The 19,774-nt window shown below is 44.7% G+C and overlaps 1 protein-coding gene across 1 annotated transcript in view; it reads left to right on the plus strand.

Annotated features, from left to right (window-relative positions):
• The first annotated feature begins 1,194 nt into the window (after window positions 1-1,194).
• SEMA5A (semaphorin 5A) overlaps window positions 1,195-19,774 on the plus strand; it is a 477,095-nt gene continuing 458,515 nt past the window's right edge. Inside the window, exon 1 of the mRNA XM_060009673.1 lies at window positions 1,195-1,594. The gene's annotated coding sequence lies outside the window, so the exon portion shown is untranslated. The remainder of the gene's footprint in view (window positions 1,595-19,774) is intronic.

Consider the following 19,774-nt stretch of genomic DNA (forward strand, 5'->3'; position numbering starts at 1 on the left):
TCATGAGTTTCCTTACGCAACGGAAACTTGAAAGCCACCCTTTGAGGCCGAGATGGAGAAAAAAGGGCCCAGAGAGACTGTTCCCCACCCCCATCCAGAAGGAAAGGGTCAGGCGCGGCCCTACAGCTTTCCCTACCGAAGTTTTGCAACAGAGTATCAACAAATTTTGCAACAAATTTCAGGAGTCTTGAAAGGTACTCTGCTTTCCAATTAAGAATCTTTTCACCTGAGTACTCGCTCGATAAAGGCGAAAGATTCGGCAAAAGGGCAGCAAGTATCAATAACATTTGCCCCATAATTGGTCGAGATAACTTTGTCCATCTGGCGGCCCCCTCTCTGGCTCAGCGTGGCCACCTGGGGACCCCTGACCTGCCTCCCTGGTTCGCTGCATCTGTTCGTTTCTCTAACTCAACTCTGCTGAAACTGAGCCGATCTAGCCGGGAGGCGCACCCCCAAATCGCTCCTCCAAGAATCCGCAGCAACTCCCTCGGTCTTTAAGAAGTTTCCAGCTCAGAGCGCGCAGGAGGATGTCGCACAGAAAGAACAAAATCACAGAGTCGGAGTCGGGAGGACCCCGCGGCCCCTGCCCCCGCTCTCATCACACGGCCGGATTCAGCCGGGGGACGCGCACGTACCTGGAGCTGAGGCCGGCGGAGTGGACGCGCCACATCTCGGGTCTCCGCCCGCGCTGCCTCCGGCCCTTTATGCCGACCCCCCAACTCTCCCCAGGTCCCCTCCCCCCGCAGCAGCCACGTCGGAGCTGCGGGACCGGGGGCGGAGGAGCTATAGAAAGTCTCTGCAAGGCGGGGGAGAGGGCGTCCCTGAAAGTCCAGGCTCGGGCGCAGTCGCACTGGGCAGGCAGCAGTGGGGCCCCTGGAGTCCAGGGGGACGCCGGGGTAGCGGAGGGGGTCCGGTCCCGGGAAGGGGAGGTGTCAGGGGAGGGGCCCAGGGAGGTCAGAAACGGGGTGGAGCGCTCGGGTTTCAGCCGGGCTGGGAGGAGGAGGAGGAGGAGGAGGAGGCGCGGCAGAGGGGGCGGGGGCCTGGGCGGGGCCTGGGGCGGGGCGAGGCGGCCCCGCGCTCCCGGCCAGTACTCCCCGCGCAGCTCTACTCGCCGGGAAGGCGGCGCCGGCGGCGGCTTCTCTCCCTGCGTCGGCTCCCGCGCGCCGCGCTCCCGCCGCGGGTGGACTCCGCAGCCCCTGGCCGCTCGCGGTCCCTCCCCGGCGGCGGCCCCCACCCTCCACTTCTCTCGGCTGGGACGGCCCAGCCCTTGTGGCCCGTCCGAGGGGCTCTCCTCTCCCACTCGGGCTCCTCTGCGGAGCTGGCTGGAGCACCCAAATTTGCCTCTTCGCCCGACGACCCCGTTGGGCGCGAACCTGCTCAACCCCGGTCCGGCCGTGCGCCCGGGGACGGTGCGCCTGGCGCTCGAGCCGGCGCCCCAGCCCGGAGCGCTGCGAGTTGGGGGTGGTTCTGGGCAAGTGGCGGGGGGCGGCGGCTGCTGCCTCGACTTCCCTCGCCGGGCGCTGAAGAAGCCTCTCAGAGCTGCTCCGGGTCCCCGGCGCTGGATGACTGGCACGAGGAGCGCGCCTCCCACCTGGTGAGCGACCCCCCCGCCCCGTCCCCGCGTGGCCGTAGCCGCAGCCCCGACCGAGGCCCTTTGAGGCCAGGACCCGGGGGCGGCAGTGGTCGGCGGGTGGGTCGAGTCGATCTCGGGCCGGGTCGATCTGCAGGCACTGGGCGGGGGGCAGCCCGGGGGCAGGGTCAGGACTACCGTCAGTGCAGGGGCGCGCACAGTTGAGCTAGTACACGGGCTGGAAGTTTGTGTCTCTGCCTTTGCAGAGGTCTGAGTGTGCAGAGGTAAGGAGCGGAAGCGACGCGGTGGGCGCCCGGGCGGTGGGAGAGAGGGCACCCCTACCCAACACCTCCATAAGGTGCGCACTGGAGGTCTTTGCACGCAGCCGGCGCGTGTCCAGGCTCGCATTGTCGGGAGCTAAAAGCAGGGGTCCCGGTGGCCGACACTTCGCAGTCCGGTAATCGCCGCCCGGGGCAAGGTTTTTCTGGGCGAGTTACTGGGGCTTTGCGGCGCCCGCGAGAACCCGGGAGGCGGTGGGACTTGGGCTCAACTCCACCGAGCGCTTTGGTTAATGAGGGAGACTGAGGCTGGCGGTCGCACAGAACGCCGCGGCCAGGGATGTAGGGGCCTGGGGAACCACTTGCTCCATGGGCTGTAGCCAGTCCACTCCGTTTCCGCGGGCATCTCTACGCCGCTCCACGATTTCGCATCCCCTGGCTCAGGATTTCGGGGCCGGAGGTAGATCTGGGCGCCGGAGGGAAGACGTGCGATGGAGACGCCGCCGAGGAGTGATCTCCCCGGGATCGCTCCCCGCGGCGCTCGGTGCCCGGCCTAGCTCAGTCAGATCCCGATTCCCCGGGCTTTGGCGGGAAGCGCGTTCACCTCCTCGCCCTTTCCTCGCTTTGTACCTGGATGCGGATGTTCAGAGTTGGGATTTAACTTTCCTGCGCTTGCGGCGTCCCCGGGATCCCCGGCAGGGGGCGCTGAGAGCGAGCTCAGGAAGAGGGCGAGAGGATGCTAGGAGCCCTCGGTGCTGGGTGAGTGGGTGGAGGTCCGAGTCAGCAGAGCGAGACCAGGAGGATCTTGCAGTGATTTCACAGAGGTGGAGGATGGTGGAGGAGTTGGTCAGTTGACCTGAGGGAGCTGTCAGCCTTGTTAGAAGAAGGGACAGGAAAGGTGGTTTCCAAACTCAAGGCCCTTAAGTAGAAAGACTCCTTTCAGAGACAAACGTATCCTTGTAAACTGTTCCTGTTTGTGCATCTGTCTTCCTCCCTGTGACCGCTGTATTTACTCAGAAAGAAATCGAAATTGAGTGAAGATAAGGTGAGTTATGTTTAATATTGACATTAAGTTCTCAGGTGCACATTAGTTAAAATGCCAGGAGTTACAAATAATTGTCGCATCTTTTTTTTTTAAATTGAGGTTTATGTTGAATCTCTTATTTAAGCAAAACAATTGTATGTCACAGTTAGCTTATCCAGAAGAGTTCTGTCACGATGGCCACCTTTGGAAACGACAGATATGTTATTAATTATAGAGTTAGTCTTTCCTAAGGAGACACAGAAAGACAAAAACAGACTTTACCAGGGAAGATTTTTAACACCTAATTAGGATTGCTAAATTAATTGCTAGTTAATGCCACTTTCATTATTGAAGAGAGGGTAAACTTTATCATACGTTATTTTGAGTGACCAATTCACACTTTCAGTTCAGGCAGATAATACCTTACCTTGTGTATCATTTAAATAACTATTCCTGTCTATGTCTGCATTTACTGCAGAGGAAACAGGGATTCTGTACCCCCAAAGATTTTTTGCCATGCTTGTCTTAAATGAAAAAGCAGTCTGAAATGTAACTGCTTGGGCCCCTTGAAGCTTTTTTCTTGAGTTTCTTTCTTGCAGAAATTTTGCCACGAAATAGCAGCTCATCCACAGTGCTGCACGGGTCACTCTCATCATTTGCACACTCATGGAATTGTGGGGGTGATGAACTGATACCTGCTTTTACATGCTTTTAGCCTTGTATATACTTCCTTAATAGGGAGAAGGTGGATGATGCTAATCATTTTATGCCTTTTACAAACTACAGTAACTTATTTGGTTGTTTTAATGGCAAACAGCTGTGAGATTCCTGCTGTGAGCAAAGACTTTGGTCTCCTGGGTGGTAAAGCTTGCCTTTGTCCAAAAGAAGTTTCTGAGATGTTCAAAACTTGGTAAAAATAAACCTGTGCTCTTCACTGCTGTCTCCTTTTAAAATGATTTCTTCTCCATGTCTGGATAGAATGAAACATAGAAACATATAGTGCAGCGGCTGTTAAAAGATGTCGGCCAGTGGGGCATGATGAATTACGCATGTTCTAAACTTTTGCTTAAGTTTTAGCGTTTGTAGACCTTCTGAATCCCCATTCACAGCTTTGCAGTGAGAAATCTTGCTTCACTTTAGATTCTTGATCGGAGATGTTAAAAAGCAGCAAACTTTTCTCTGTGTTGTATGCTAATTGCTCAAAATAACAGATGCCGGTTCCTTGGGACTCTCTCATATGCCCCTGATACTAGAGAGAGCTGCTTAGCTGAATCATTACATAATTTTTTATTAACTTCGTGATTATTTTTAATGATTCCAAATGTCTGTTTTTGTTGTTATAAAGTCATTGAAATTAAGGCTTTTCTTCTGATATGCATACGGGAAAGTGGTGGAGGGGGGAACAGACCTTCATTAAAGGTCCGGCCAAAGGTCTAAAGGCATTCCATTATGGAAACAAGTGATCAGCAACTCTAGAGTTAACTAAGGTTAGGAACTAATCCCTAACAAGAAATTTGGATCACAGAATCCTCCAGTTTGTGAGACAGAACAAGTTAATTAGTTTATAATATGTCAGAGTCAAGGATTCCGTTTTTGGAGTAGTCTATGCACAGGTGTTTGAGAAAAGTCCCACATCCTGCAGTAAATCCCCCATAATTCTTGATTCTAAAATCACACCATATTTGTGTTTAAAAATGCTCCTGACATTGTTGCTACAGGTACGCAGACAAATTGCTTAGAGTATAATTATAACACCAAAGTGACACGTTTTTATGTTTAGAGTTAAATAAAATTTTTTAAAATGTAGCTTTTGCCCTGGAGCAAATTGAGTTGCACTGAAGTGCAAAGTGTGTGCACGGAACCTGGTACATTTCTGCCCACACGTGTCTATTTGCATATTTATATAGAGAAAGCGAACAATTTTCTTAAGTCCTAAGATGAGTACACATAAGCACTTTAAGCTGTTTATACTATCTTTGTGTACTGTTGTTGATAAAGTAGACATTTTCACATATGTCTCTGGCAACCTTTTAAAATTGAGATGCAGAAATTTTGTTGAAAATTACTGGCTTTTATCACTCTGCTTGCTGCCTTGTAGAAACGATCAGCTGTAGATAGGGGGCAATCTGCTGTCTCTAATTCCTGCACAAATTGGTGACATATTAAAGATAAATTCAACAGGTGAGGAGTAGCTAGTTCATTGGGAAGCAGTTCGAAGAAGCAGCTTTTGTTGTGCTTGCTAAAGATATCACTGATTTCTTTGATGAATTTATCAGGTACTGGGTATCTTAGAATCAATTTCTAACGATAAGAAAAGAGGAACAAAATTAAAGTAAGCTGGAATATACATAGACAAACTTGTTTTGATTCAGAATTTATGCCAAACAGAACAAAGCAAACGAAAACTTGATCCAAGAGAAGATCCAGTATAACAAGTAACTTATTATAATGTACTGGTATTGACACAATTAAGCTTTGCCATCTAAAGGTTCTAGAGCTAGGGAAACTTGGCTCTGAATTTCACAGAGTATTCCGAAGCAACTTCAAAGACAAGTTATATAGTTCCCTGGGGTGTGACATTTAAAATAGGATGAACCCAATGGTGGGCTCAAGAAAACAGAAAATTTTCTCAAAGGAATTGCTGTTGTCTTTTTTTCTTTACCTTCTTTTATTGTCCAAGATTAATGGTTGTTTGACAAGAGCAAAGTTGAGCACTTTGCTTCTCTTTCCTAAGTTTTAAAATATATTAGGTTAGTACTGTTGCATTTGGAAAAAAGTAAATCATTCCATTCTTTACTCTTTTTTTTCTACATGTACTAGAATTGGCTTCCTGATTAATATTGAAAACCACTATATTTTAAAAAAGAATAAAGTTTTAGAGGGTGAATTTCTTTTATTTCTGGAAGGCCATGGACTCACTAATCTTTATCTTCCTATCTGTCATTCATTACTTGTCACCATCTCTCTGGGGAATCAGCTACACTAGGATTCACGTAGAATGACGAGGAGGTACACATTGGAACAATTTTATTTTATGTTGCATTTTTATGTCCATTTGAGAGTAGATTACATTACTGCAATAGGTAATTCAATTACAGACATGTATGATAAATAACCAGCAGACTGATGCTATCAGAAGGCAACTCTACTGGAGAAATAATACTGTATTTGCTGAGATGTGAAATTAAATAAGTTCTAGGAAAGTGACCGTCAGGATGGAGCAAGGACAAATTGTTCACAGGAAATAGAGCCTCTTTCAATCAGTTCACATTCACCCAACACTTGGCAACGATATATGATATGCCTATGCAAAGAAAAACAGAGTCAGAAAAAATAAAAAGCAGTAAGAAAAATTCTGCTAAGCCATTTCCTGTAAGTTGTCTGCAGAAACATAAGATGGTTAGTGCCTGCTGTAACTTCCCGGAAGAGATCCGTTTCTCACCAGCTGACCCCAATACAATTCCATACAAAGAACTTCCCTTTCTGTAAAAGAAACTGGAGATGTGACACATCTTGGGGAGGGCTTCCAAACCTGTGCTCAGTCAGCCACCAAGGATGCAGCTGCCCCACGGCCAGGACTACTCAAGCACTCAGTGCCAGGCCAGCATCCCCGACAGAGGCCAGGGGCATTTATGGCTGGACATCCTGCAGCCAAATGGGCTTTAGCATCAAACCCTGCTTCTGTGATTCCTTTTACAGGGCTGAGATTTAGATCTGCTGTAAAACTTTACCGATTGTAAAGCTGAGAATATTGTGTGTAGCTGGTAGCATAAAGCAAAAATAATTGCTCTGGATGTCAACCGTCCTTTCTTTGTTCAGCAGACGTTGCTCTTAAGCCATGGCTCATGCCAGTCGAGGTACATGTGGGAACTGAGTAAGAATTTGCTTCTGAGACGCCTGTCAATTCCTGCCTGTTCTAGCTGTGGACTTGACTTTGGGAAAGTTAGTGCTAGGAAAGCTGGGTAGAATAAATTACCAGAAGCCCGGGCTTTAATAGAGTACTTGCCTAATTGGGCAGGGCAGTTGGGAGAGGCCTTGGCCTCCAGTGAAGCACTTGATGGCCAGGGAGAGGTCCCCACGGGACGGGCCCGCCTACTGTGCTGGAGCTATGTCAGCGGTGGTTGGACAGGTTGCAGGCCAGCTGGAGAGGGGTGGTGAGGGCAGCAGCAGTTCACAGTGGCGTAACTGTCCCCGTGTGACTGAGGGGTGTCAGATAGAGGTCCTGGGAGGGCTCTGCACAGAGGATGCGGGCGGAGCATGTGGATGGACTTGGAGACGGCCAGACAGCAGTGGTGGGTCAGGATGCCAGGCCTGCATCGCCCCTGGGGGCCCCCACCTTAGAAGCAGGTCCTCCAGAAGATAGAAGGGGAGGAGTAGCCAGGAAGTGGGGTAGGACTTCCCTACAAGAGTGATGAGGATGTTGGGTTGCTCCAACCCAACTTGCTGTATTGCCTTTTTTTTTTTTTTTTTTTGTGGTATGCGGGTCTCTCACTGTTGTGGCCTCTCCCATTGCTAAGCACAGGCTCCGGACGCGCAGGCTCAGCGGCCATGGCTCATGGGCCCAGCTGCTCCGCGGCATGTGGGATCTTCCCGGATTGGGGCATGAACCCGTGTCCCCTGCATTGGCAGGTGGACTCCCAACCACTGTGCCAGCAGGGAAGCCCCATGCTGTATTTCTTAAAGACTTTCACCAACAGAGAATGGAAGCTTAGCAGCCACATGAGACTGCCACTGGTGAGTCTTCCATGTCTAAAACAGCGCCTGGCACACAGGCTGCCCTGGGTTCATACGTGTGGTGAATGAATGAATCAGTAGATGCCTTTATGTGGTATATAAATAGTACAGACTGCGATATAGTGTCCTGGATAAAGGCTGTGACCTTACTAAGACTTTGGGGGCCAACCGTGGAAACTGAACACTATTTAGGTGGAGAAAAGTGTTTCAAATACCCCCAAACTGATTTATTTGCAGAGTCTTGAAATAAAGATGTCTTTGTGAGTCAAGGACTGTGCACTTCACGTATCCTAATACAGGGCTATTTGCACCGTTGTAAATGCTTGTTCCGTCAATTGATGACCTTGCTGGACTTGGAGATTAGCATAAAACACTTTATGTGTATTCAAATAGTTTATTAAACATAAAAAAGTGAAATTCAGGGATGTTGTTTACTTATTGAGACCAGCTCCCCTCCCCTCGCCCACCCATAGGCACAAAAATTCCAGGGAATGTATTGTATCCTCATGATGTATTTTCACACATTACAGAGACTTTTAGAAATTCTAGAATATTTTAGAACTAGGGAAGCCTTTCTTATTTTATTTCTGCGATGAGGCCCATAAGCCTTGTCACTTAGTTGGATTTATAGATTTAATAAGCTGAAACAGATGAGTGGATAAATAAAATGTGGTCTAGCAGCAATACAATGGACTACTATTCAGCAATCAGATGAATGAACTCTTGATAGAAGCTGCAGTAAGCGTGAACTTGGAAACATTATGCTTAGTGAAAGAAGCCAGTCACAAAAGACTGCATGTCGTATGATTCCATTTATAGGAAATGTCTAGAAAAGGTAAACCTGTGAAGGCGGAAGGCAGATTCGCAGTGGCCTGAGGCTGGGGCTGCAGGTTGGAAGGCACTGCAAATGGGCAGGTGGGACTTTTCAGGGCAATGTAAATGTTCTAAAACTGTATTGTGGGGATAGTCACACAGCTCTGTACGTTTACTGAGAATCATCGAATTGTACACTTACAGTGTGTGAATGTTGTATCATGTAACCTATACCTCAGTAAAGTTGTTTACAAAAAAAAGAAATCTGGGACATAATCTCTAAAGTTAGAGTACGTGAAACCCCATGACCTAAACAAATCCTGCTATGTTTTCTGGGAACTGTGTCTGTGTTTCCAGGATTTTCACAAAGCCTAGTGCCTTGGCCACCAGATGCCAGGACAAACAGCCTCTCTTTGATCCCACGGCACTTCCTGGGAAGTGTATCAGAGCTGTGATCTCTGTCATGAAAACAAGCAAACCCAGGTTGTTTCCAGATGAGACCACGGAACCGAATCAAATCCATTAAACTCATCGGCCCACCTGGCTACTCCATGTTTGCTACACCCCGATTCCCAGTCGTTTGTTAGAGGATACTTCTCTTCTGCCAGTTTTATTGGTACATGGACATCGCTCCAGGAGTGGGGGTGGAAGTCTTTGAAAACATAGTCTCCTGATCTCATTAGAGCTGCAGGGTCTGGGACTCCCAGAGCATGGCTCTGCTCGCCAAGGGATGCTGGTTTCCTGGGATGGACCAAAGTGCACAACACCTGCTTCTGTACCCTTGTTCACTTAGCAGAGCTTTCGCTTCCCCTGGCGAGGTTACTTCTAACAGCCAGAGCCAGTGGCGCAATGCATAGTTTTGAATGCCCAGAGCCTGAATGGTTCAAGTGGAGAGCGCCTTTTTTTCCCCCATTAGAAGAAGAGCCATAGGATCACTTATGGCTCTTTCCATTTTTCTTTGACATGTTTTTGCAGTTTAAAGCACAAGCTGAGGTTAGGTTATGGGTAGAGATACATATGAATTGCCTCTAATTTCACTCTCTTGCCCTTCCCTCCTCTGTTTCAACTCCCTTCCCCATGTGGAAGGGACTTGCCAGGCTTTGTCCAGGCAGTGGCATCTCCAGTACCTGCCTCTTTGCTCTGGGGATTCAGAGCTGCTGCTGGATGCTGTGATATCGTAGGTGTCATCGACAGACATGTTCTTTGGCTCAGTCTTGTCCCTGGGCTGCTTCATGTTGGCTGGCTTGTATAAGTCAGTCCTCATCTAGGTCAGTTACAAGTATGAGGGGAATGCGGTGGCTATTTAATTTCATCCCAGCATTTGTTTCACATCTGATGGTGCTCTCAGGCAGGGAGAAACATGCATCGGCTTATCGGGTGAGAGAAGCACTTGTGAGAAGGCAGTGGGAACCTCTCCGTCCCTCAGCCTCGAGTCCTGATGGAAGAGATCGGAAGCCTTGGAGCTATGCTTCTCAAGGCCCTTCCTCTTCTCCACCTTGAACTCTCAATTCCCTGGCCCCTGGTCACAAAGCTGGTGCCAGGAAGGTGAGGATACCTGAACCCAGATGCTTCAGTTGACAATATTTTCCACTCCACCTGTCTATCCCCACTTTCCTTAACAATGCACATCTGAAACCAGTGTAAATGCCCCTCGTGAATGGAAATTGTGCCGTAGTCGGGGATGGGGCTGGGTGAGGGTGGATATGGGAGGTCCTGGAGCTCTGCACCTCCAGGCAGGGCACATTGGCTGTCAAGGCTTCCCAAGCAGAGTCCTAAGTCAGGCCTGGAGCCAGATTTACTCCCTGTGTGCCAGCAGTGATGGAATTCCTAGCTTCTATTGCCAGCTTGTGAAAGAAAATCATTCAGGAAACTGCAAGCTGGTGAGTAAGAATTGCAAAGATTCATTCACTTGAAAGCTGACGCCTGAAACTTTTATTTAAGTTCGAACAGATTCTCCAGGCCCACCTGCTGGGTTTCCATCTCCTTGTGGTTTATCTTGGTGCAGAGGAAAGTCCGTGGTGGTAAAGGGCTCACGGTGGGGATCTTGGCGGACACCCCCCAGAGATGGTACTGGCAGAAGGGCCTTCTGGATGTCCCACACCTCACTCATCCCTGACCCAGGAATCTGTGCAGTAAGGTCCACTTCTTTTGAACTCCGTGGAGTAAATACCAGTGCTTGGACGTTAGTTGCTAAAGCTGTAAACCCCAGTTAGACCGTAGAGGGGAATAGTCAGTCTTCATAGTGGTTAGACACCTTGTCAATTCAAATACGTTGAAGACACTTTTAAGAAGAGTGTCTGTCAATGAATTAATTGTTTATTGAGGGAGGCTCAAGGAAATCATGGCTAGAGGAGAGACTGACTTGCCCAACATGGGGAAGAGAATACAGAGAGTAACATACCTTATGTTTTTGATTAGGAAGAATAGTACTTCCCAAGGCCTACGTAGTATTTAAAAGGGACTTTTTTTTTTTCTCATATAATGAAAATAATAACAGAAGATCAAACACTTTAGATTCAAACCCACTTTAGAAGTATATCTGATTTATTTGTTTGGGTTTGTGAATGGGAGTAGTACTAGCTTTGGAGTGAGTTTGGGAAATAGATAAACATTCTTCATTTAATCTTTGGGACCCTGAGTTCCTTGATAATCTTTCAGAGAAATCTCAGTTTTTCTTCTGGTGGCCGATTACTTTGCTCTTTTCTGTCAAGAGGGAAAAGAATATCATGGCCTCTTACCTAGTAAGTATGGATTAGAGGAGAAACTCAGTCAGGTGCAGATCTTGTTTCATACTTCTCCAGAGTGTCACCCATATCTTTGTCCTCTATCAGAATGCCCAGCTCCATTGGTGCATTGGTTTGGGGTCAACATGAAGAAAGGACACAGAAAGGAAGAGAGTGCCCTGAATGCTGGAAATCCTTCTGCGCTCCAGAGAATGTTGGTTCCATTTAGTCTTTTTTTTTCCTTTTAATAAATTCGATACTGACTTTTTCTGTCCTCCTCTCACAACCCAGTGATCCTTTTTTTGCAAAAGCAGTCACAGCTCTGATCCTTCCCGTCATCAGCGAGCTTGTGATCTGCAGAAGAGCCACGAAGCACCATGTCACGCATTTGCGTGGGAGCACAGCCCCAGTGGACTGGGACACTGGCCAACTTGCCCCTTGGAGTGGGCACCATGGAGGTTGTGACCCACAAAGCGAGGCTACGAGTTCACCCCTGGGTGATCTGTAATGTGGAGTCTCTTTCATTTCTGGTGGTAGTGCGTGAACGTTGATGCAAGTTTTGGATTTGCCGCTAAGTGCCTTTCAATGGGCTTTTAATTTTTCATTTTTAAATTAAAAGTGTATGTGTGCCAGAAGAACTGGCCTCGGGGCCCAGATTTCCTGCCTGGAGGTCGTTGGAGATGGGGCTAAGTGGGAAGAATAAAAATCGTGATTGGACGCTTGGCAAAAATCATCATTAAGAGGCCCAGGCAAAGGGCACAATTAGTGCACGGCTCAGATCGGAGACGGAGGTGGGAGACCCGCAGGGCCAAGTGCCCTTTGTGGGTTCTTCTTTAATTGCACCGTTGAGTGAACACCCAGTTTAATTAAGCCTGCGGGGGTAGACTTACCATAACAAGTCAAAAGCATGTTAGGAAAGGCTGCTTGCTTGAAAGGGTATGGGAACCCCTCGTGTTTATCACTGTTACTCTTAAGGTGAGTGCTACCCTGTCTTTTTATTTTATTTAAAATTTTTTAAATTTTATATTGGAGTATAGTTGATTAACAATGTGGTGTTAGTTTCAGGTGGACAGCAAAGTGATTCAGTTATACATATACATGTATTTATTCTTTTTCAAATTATTTTCTCATTTAGGTTATTAGAGAATATTGAGCAGGGTTCCCTGTGCTATGCAGTGGGTCCTTGTTGGTTACCCATTTTAAAGATAGTAGTGTGTACACGTTAATCCCAAACTCCGAATTCATCCCTCCCTGCCTCCCACCCACTTTTCCACTTTGGTAACCATAAATTTGTTTCCTAAGTTGGTGAGTCTGTTTCTGTTTTGTAAATAAGTTCATTTGTATCATTTTTTTTTTAGATTCTTCATATAAGTGATATCATATGATATTTGGCTTTCTCTGTCTGACTTACTTCACTTAGTATGAAAATCTCCAGGTCCATCCATGTTGCTGCAGATGGCATTATTTCATCCTTTTTAATGGCTGAGTAATATTCTATTTTTTGTTTTGTTTGTGACAAGGTATTTATTTATTTATTATGAATTTTTGAATTTTATTTTCTTTATTTTTTTATACGGCAGGTTCTCATTAGTTATCCATTTTATACACATCAGTGTATACATGTCCCAATTCATCACACCACCACCACCACCCCGCTGCCGTTTTCCCCCCTTGGTGTCCATACATTTATTCTCTACATTTGTGTCTCTATTTCTGCCCTGCAAACGGATTCATCTGTACCATTTTTCTAGATTCCACATACATGCGTTAATATACAATATTTATTTTTCTCTTTCTGTCTTACTTCACTCTGTATGACAGTCTCTAGATCCATCCATGTCTCAACAAATGACCCAGTTTTGTTCCGTTTTATGGCTGAGTAATATTCCATTGTATATATGTAGCACATCTTCTTTATCCATTTGTCTGTTGATGGGCATTTGGGTTGCTTCCATGACCTGGCTGTTGTAAATAGTGCTGCAGTGAACATTGGGGTGCATGTGTCTTTTGGAATTATGGTTTTCTCTGGGTATATGCCCAGTAGTGGGATTACTGGATCATATGGTAATTCTATTTTTAGTTTTTTAAGGAACCTTTATACTGTTCTCCATAGTGGCTGTATCCATTTACATTCCCACCAACAGTGCCAGAGGGTTCCTTTTCTCCACACCCTCTCCAGCATTTGTTGTTTGTAGATTTTCTGATGATGCCCATTCTAACTGGTGTCAGGTGATACCTCATTGTAGTTTTGATTTGCATTTCTCTAATAATTAGTGATGTTGAGCAGCTTTTCATGTGCTTCTTGGCAATCTGTATGTCTTCTTTGGAGAAATGTCTATTTAGCGCTTCTGTCCATTTTTCGATTCGGTTGTTTGTGTGTTTTTTTTCCGGTACGGGCCTCTCACTGTTGTGGCCTCTCCCATTGCGGAGCACACGCGCCGGACGCTCAGGCTCAGCGGCCATGGCTCACGGGCCCAGCCGCTCCGCGTCATGTGGGACCTTCCCGGACCGGGGCACAAACCCGTGTCCCCTGCATCGGCAGGCGGACTCTCAACCACTGCGCCACCAGGGAAGCCCTGTGTTTTTAATATTGAGCTACATGAGCTGTTTATATATTTTGGATATTAATCCTTTGTCCATTGATTCATTTGCAAATATTTTCTCCCATTCTGAGGGCTGTCTTTTCGTCTTGTTTATGGTTTCCTTTGCTGTGCAAAAGCTTTTAAGTTTCATTAGGTCCCATTTGTTTATTTTTGTTTTTATTTCCATATCTCTAGGAGGTGGATCAAAAAAGATCTTGCTGTGATTTATGTCAAAGAGTGTTCTTCCTATGTTTTCCTCTAAGAGTTTTATAGTGTCTGATCTTACATTTAGGTCTCTAACCCATTTTGAGTTTATTTTTGTGTATGGTGTTAGGGAGTGTTCTAATTTCATTCTTTTATATGTAGCTGTCCAATTTTCCCAGTACCACTTATTGAAGAGACTGTCTTTTCTCCATTGTATATCCTTGCCTCCTTTGTCATAGATTAGTTGACCATAGGTGCGTGGGTTTATCTTTGGGCTTTCTATCTTGTTCCATTGATCTTTATTTCTGTTTTTGTGCCAGTACCATATTGTCTTGATTACTGTAGTAATCTTTGTAGTATACTATACTTTGTAGTATACTTTATAGTATAGTCTGAAGTCAGGGAATCTGGTTCCTCCAGCTCTGTTTATTTCCCTCAAGACTGCTTTGGCTATTCAGGGTCTTTTGTGTCTCCAAACATATTTTAAGATTTTTTTTTCTAGTTCTGTAAAAAATACCATTGGTAATTTGATAGGGATTTTATTGAATCTGTAGATTGCTTTGGGTAGTATAGTCATTTTCACAATATTGATTCTTCCAATCCAAGAACATGGTATATCTCTCCATCTGTTTGTATCATCTTTACTTTCTTTAATCAGTGTCTTATAGTTTTCTGCATACAGGTCTTTTGTCTTCCTAGGTAGATTTATTCTTAGGTATTTTATTCTTTTTGTTGCAATGGTAAATGGGAGTATTTCCTTAATTTCTCTTCCAGATTTTTCATCATTAGTATATAGGAATGCAAGAGATTTCTGTGCATTAATTTTGTACCCTGCAACTTTACCACATTCATTGTTTAGCTCTAGAAGTTTTCTGGTGGCATCTTTAGGATTCTCTATGTATAGTATCATGTCATCTGCAACCAGTGACAGTTTTGCTTCTTCTTTTCCAATTTGTATTCCTTTTATTTCGTTTTCTTCTCTGGTTGCCGTGGGTAGGACTTCCAAAACTATGTTGAATAATAGTAGTGAAAGTGGACATCTTTGTTTTGTTCCTGATCTTAGAGGAAATGCTTTCAGTTTTTCACCATTGAGACTGATGTTTGATGTGGGTTTGTCGTACATGGCCTTTATCGTGTTGAGGTAAGTTCCCTCTATGCCCACTTTCTGGAGGGTTTTTTTTTTATCATAAATGGGCGTTGAATTGTGTCAAAAGCTTTTTCTGCATCTATTGAGATAATCATATGGTTTTTCTCCTTCAATTTGTTAATATGGTTTATCACATTGATTGATTTGCGTATATTGAAAAATCCTTGCACTCCTGGGATAAACCCTACTTCATCATGGTGTATGATCCTTTTAATGTGCTGTTGGATTCTGTTTGTTAGTATTTTGTTGAGGATTTCTGCATCTATATTCATCAGTGATATTGGTCTGTAATTTTCTTTTTTTTGTAGTATCTTTGTCTGATTTTAGTATCAGGGTGATGGAGGCCTCATAGAATGAGTTTGAGTATGTTCCTTCCTCTGCAATTTTTTTGGAAGAGTTTGAGAAGGATGGGTATTAGCTCTTCTCTACATATTTGATAGAATTCACCTGTGAAGCCATCTGGTCCTGGACTTTTGTTTGTTAGAAGATTTTCAAATACAGTCTCAATTTCATTACTTGTGATTTGTCTGTTCATATTTTCTATTTCTTCCTGGTTCAGTCTTGGAAGGTTATACCTTTCTAATAATTTGTGGTCAGAAAAGAAGCTTGGTATGATTTCAGTTTTCTTAAATTTACTAAGGCTTGATTTGTGACCCAAGATGTGATCTATCCTGGAGAACGTTCCGTGCACACTTGAGAAGAAAGTGTAATCTGCTGTTTTTGGATGGAATGTCCTATAAATGTCAATCAAATCTATCTGGTCTACTGTGTCATTTAAAGCTTGTGTTTCCTTATTAATTTTTTGTTTCGATGATCTGTCCATTGGTGTAAGTGAGGTGTTCAAGTCCCCCACTATTATTGTGTTACTGTCGATTTCCTCTTTTATGGCTGTTAGCAGTTGCCCTATGTATTGAGGTGCTCCTATGTTGGGTGTATATATATTTATAATTGTTTTATCTTCTTTTTGGATTGACCCCTTGATCATTTTGTAGTGCCCTTCCTTGTCTCTTGTAACATTCTTTATTTTAAAGTCCATTTTATCTGATATGAGTATTGCTACTCCAGCTTTCTTTTGATTTCCCTTTGCATGGAATATCTTTTTCCATCCCCTCACTTTCAGTCTGTATGTGTCCCTAGGTCTGAAGTGGGTCTCTTGTAGACAGCATATATATGGGTCTTGTTTTTGTATCCATTCAGCAAGCCTGTGTCTTTTGATTGTAACATTTAATCCATTCACATTTAAGGTAATTATCAATATGTATGTTCCTATTACCATATTCTTAATTGTTTTGGGTTTGTTTTTGTAGGTCCTTTTCTTCTCTTGTGTTTCGCAGTTAGAGAAGTTCCTTTAGCGCTTGTTGTAAAGCTGGTTTGGTGGTGCTGCATTCTCTTAGCTTTTGCTTGTCTGTCAGCGTTTTAATTTCTCAATCGAATCTGAATGAGTTCCTTGCCAGGTAGAGTAATCTTTGTTGTAGTTTCTTCCCTTTCATCACTTTAAGTATGTCATGCCACTCCCTTCTGGCTTGTAGAGTTTCTGCTGAGAAATCAGTTGTTAACCTTATGCGAGTTCCCGTGTATGTTATTTGTCGTTTTTCCCTTGCTGCTTTCAATAATTTTTCTTTGTCTTTAATTTTTGCCAATTTGATTCTGTGAGTCTCAGCATGTTTCTCCTTGGGTTTATCGCATATGGGACTCTCTGTGCTTCCTGGACTTGGGTGGCTATTTCCTTTCCCATGTTAGGGAAGTTTTTGACTATAATCTCTTCAAATATTTTCTTGGGTGCTTTCTCTCTCTCTTCTCCTTCTGGGACCTCTATAATGCGAATGTCATGTTGCATTTAATGCTGTCCCAGAGGTCTGTTAGGCTGTCTTCATTTACTTTCATTCTTTTTTCTTTATTCTGTTCTGCAGCAGTGAATTCCACCATTTTGTCTTCCAGGTCACTTATTTGTTCTTCTGACTCAGTTATTCTGCTATTGATTCCTTCTAGTGTAGTTTTCATTTCAGTTATTGAATGTTCATCTCTGTTTGTTCTTCACTTCTTCTAGGTCTTTGTTAAATATTTCTTGCATCTTCTCGATCTTTGCCTCCATTCTTTTTCCGAGGTCCTGGATCATCTTCACTATCATTATTCTGAATTCTTTTTCTGGAAGGTTGCCTATCTCCACTTCATTTAGCTGTTTTTCTGGGGTTTTGTCTTGTTCCTTCATCTGGTACATAGCCCTCTGCCTTTTCATCTTGTCTATCTTTCTGTGAATGTGGTTTTTGTTCCACAGGTTGCAAGATTGTAGTTCTTCTTGCTTCTGCTGTCTGCCCACTGGTGAATGAGGCTACCTAAGAGGCTTGTGCAAGTGTCCTGATGGGAGGGACTGGTGGTGGGTAGAGCTGGCTGTTGCTCTGGTGGGCAGAGCTCAGTAAAACTTTTGTATGCTTGACTGCTGATGGGTGGGGCTGGGTTACCTCCCTGTTGGTTGTTTGACCTGAGGCGACCCAACACTGGAGCCTACCCGGGCTCTTTGGTGGGGCTAATGGCGGACTCTGGAAGGGCTCATGCCAAGGAGTACTCCCCAGAACTTCTGCTGCAAGTGTCCTTGTCCCCACTGTGAGCCACAGCCACCCCCCCGCCTCTGCAGGAGACCCTCCAATAGTAGCAGGTAGGTCTGGTTCAGTCTCCCCTGGGGTCACTGCTCCTTCCTCTGGGTCCCGATGCGCACACTACTTTGTTTGTGCCCTCCAAGAGTGGAGTCTCTGTTTCCCCCAGTCCTGTCGAAGTCCTGCAATCAAATCCCGCTAACCTTCAAAGTCTGATTCTCTAGGAATTCCTCTTCCTGTTGCCGGACCCCCAGTTTGCGAAGCCTGACGGGGGCTCAGAACCTTCACTCCAGTTGGTGGACTTCTGTGGTATAATTGTTCTCCAGTTTGTGAGTCACCCAGCCAGCAGTTATGGGATTAGATTTTATTGTGATTGTGCCCCTCCTACCGTCTCATTGTGGCTTCTCCTTTGTCTTTGGATGTGGGGTATCTTTTTTGGTGAGTTCCAGTGTCTCCCTGTCGATGATTGTTCAGCAGTTAGTTGTGATTCTGGTGTTCTCACCAGAGGGAGTGAGAGCACGTTCTTCTACTCTGCCACCTTGAACCAATCTCAGTAATATTCTATTGTATATATGTACCCTGTCTTTTTACACCTAGCTGTTGGGATGGACCTTGATGTCTGCCAATTAGCCAATTTGCCTGCTAATGGCCGTGTGACCCAAATATGTTACAGTTTATGTGAGATTTTTTCAAAAACCCCTGGTGAAGGAGACCATCACTGCCAGCCAGATCCATCCCTGTGTCTTTCCTCTATGTGGGAAGAACACAATTTGTATTATAAATGTATTTCTATCAAAGAGTTTGGCATTAGACATTTAAGAATTTGTTGAAAGCTAAAGGAGTTCATATAAAGATATAATTAGAGGTACATTTGAAACTTGTAAAATATACATGTTTGAAGTGCTTGGCTTTTCTGAGCAATTGGGAGGTTGTTAGCTGTTTCCTTTTCCTACATTAGCTTCCAGATGATTAATGGGATTTATTTAATTAAATGTTCACATTTAAGTGAAGTGGAGGCCCAGGGAGTGTTCTGAAAATAGTATCAGTTGTTTTCTATTGATCTACAATATGCACTATGGCTTGCTTATACTTAGAGAAAAGACATTCAATTTTATATTAATAATCTTTTTAAAATTATTTAACTGTTAGCTCTAAAGTGAAAAATCTGTTTAAAAAAATCTTAGGAGCACCCTGAAAATTTCCCTATCATGAAATGCTCCTCCTTTACTGCATTCCTCAGGAGGAAGCCAGTTTTGAAATGAGAAGCACGTTTCTGTGGCTGCCACAGTAGGTTGAAATGTTCCGAGGGGTAGCTGGGCTATTTTTAATGAGTTCCAATGTATCCTGTGGTGGCTGATTTCCAATGATCCAAAATTAGTCATGGGATCTTGGCCACCACAGTGTCTGGGGTTCAGATGATCAGCGTGCTCCATGTCTTTAAACTGTCAACCTAAATCTACCGCTAGCATTGATTGCTTTGGTCAAACAATATATCATTCTTTGGAGAAAACAAAAGGACAGCCTCTCATTGTGAGCCAAGAGGTCAGGAGCTATGGAATTACGTGCTAGGTAAAGTGGGTGCTGACCAAAATTGGGAACACTTTCAGACTTTTGGAAGGTGACAGTCTCTTGGTGATGAGAACGGTTAAATACCTAACAGGGACATTTTAATTTTATTGGTAGGGTCATAAAAAAGAACAGCTGAGATTTTTTTTTTCCTCTTCTGTTTTGTTTACGTGAAAAGAAGGTCAAAGGAGAAGGTTGACGGGACCCCTAGGGCAGGAAAGGCTTGATGATCACAGGGGTCTTTCATCTGTAGAAAAAGGAAAGATACAGTTACCCTCCTGAAAAGATCTCTTCTTACACATGTTGCCCCCCAATCATTCTAGAGACAAATGACCGATTCACTTTGGAAGAGTTAAGTTTACATTTCCCTATGTGTAGAGAAACACTTCCTTATTAAATATATTCGCAGCATACAATTATCCTTTGCTGTGTTCATTGATGACTGTTTTTCCCAAAGATTTTTTGTTTGGTTGTAAAGTAATCTATAGTTGATAGAGGATGGGCTAATTTTTAATAGCTTTATTCTGACAAACCCTTTCTGT

This window comes from Delphinus delphis, chromosome 3 (assembly GCF_949987515.2).
Source record: "Delphinus delphis chromosome 3, mDelDel1.2, whole genome shotgun sequence".
Taxonomy (NCBI): domain Eukaryota; kingdom Metazoa; phylum Chordata; class Mammalia; order Artiodactyla; family Delphinidae; genus Delphinus; species Delphinus delphis.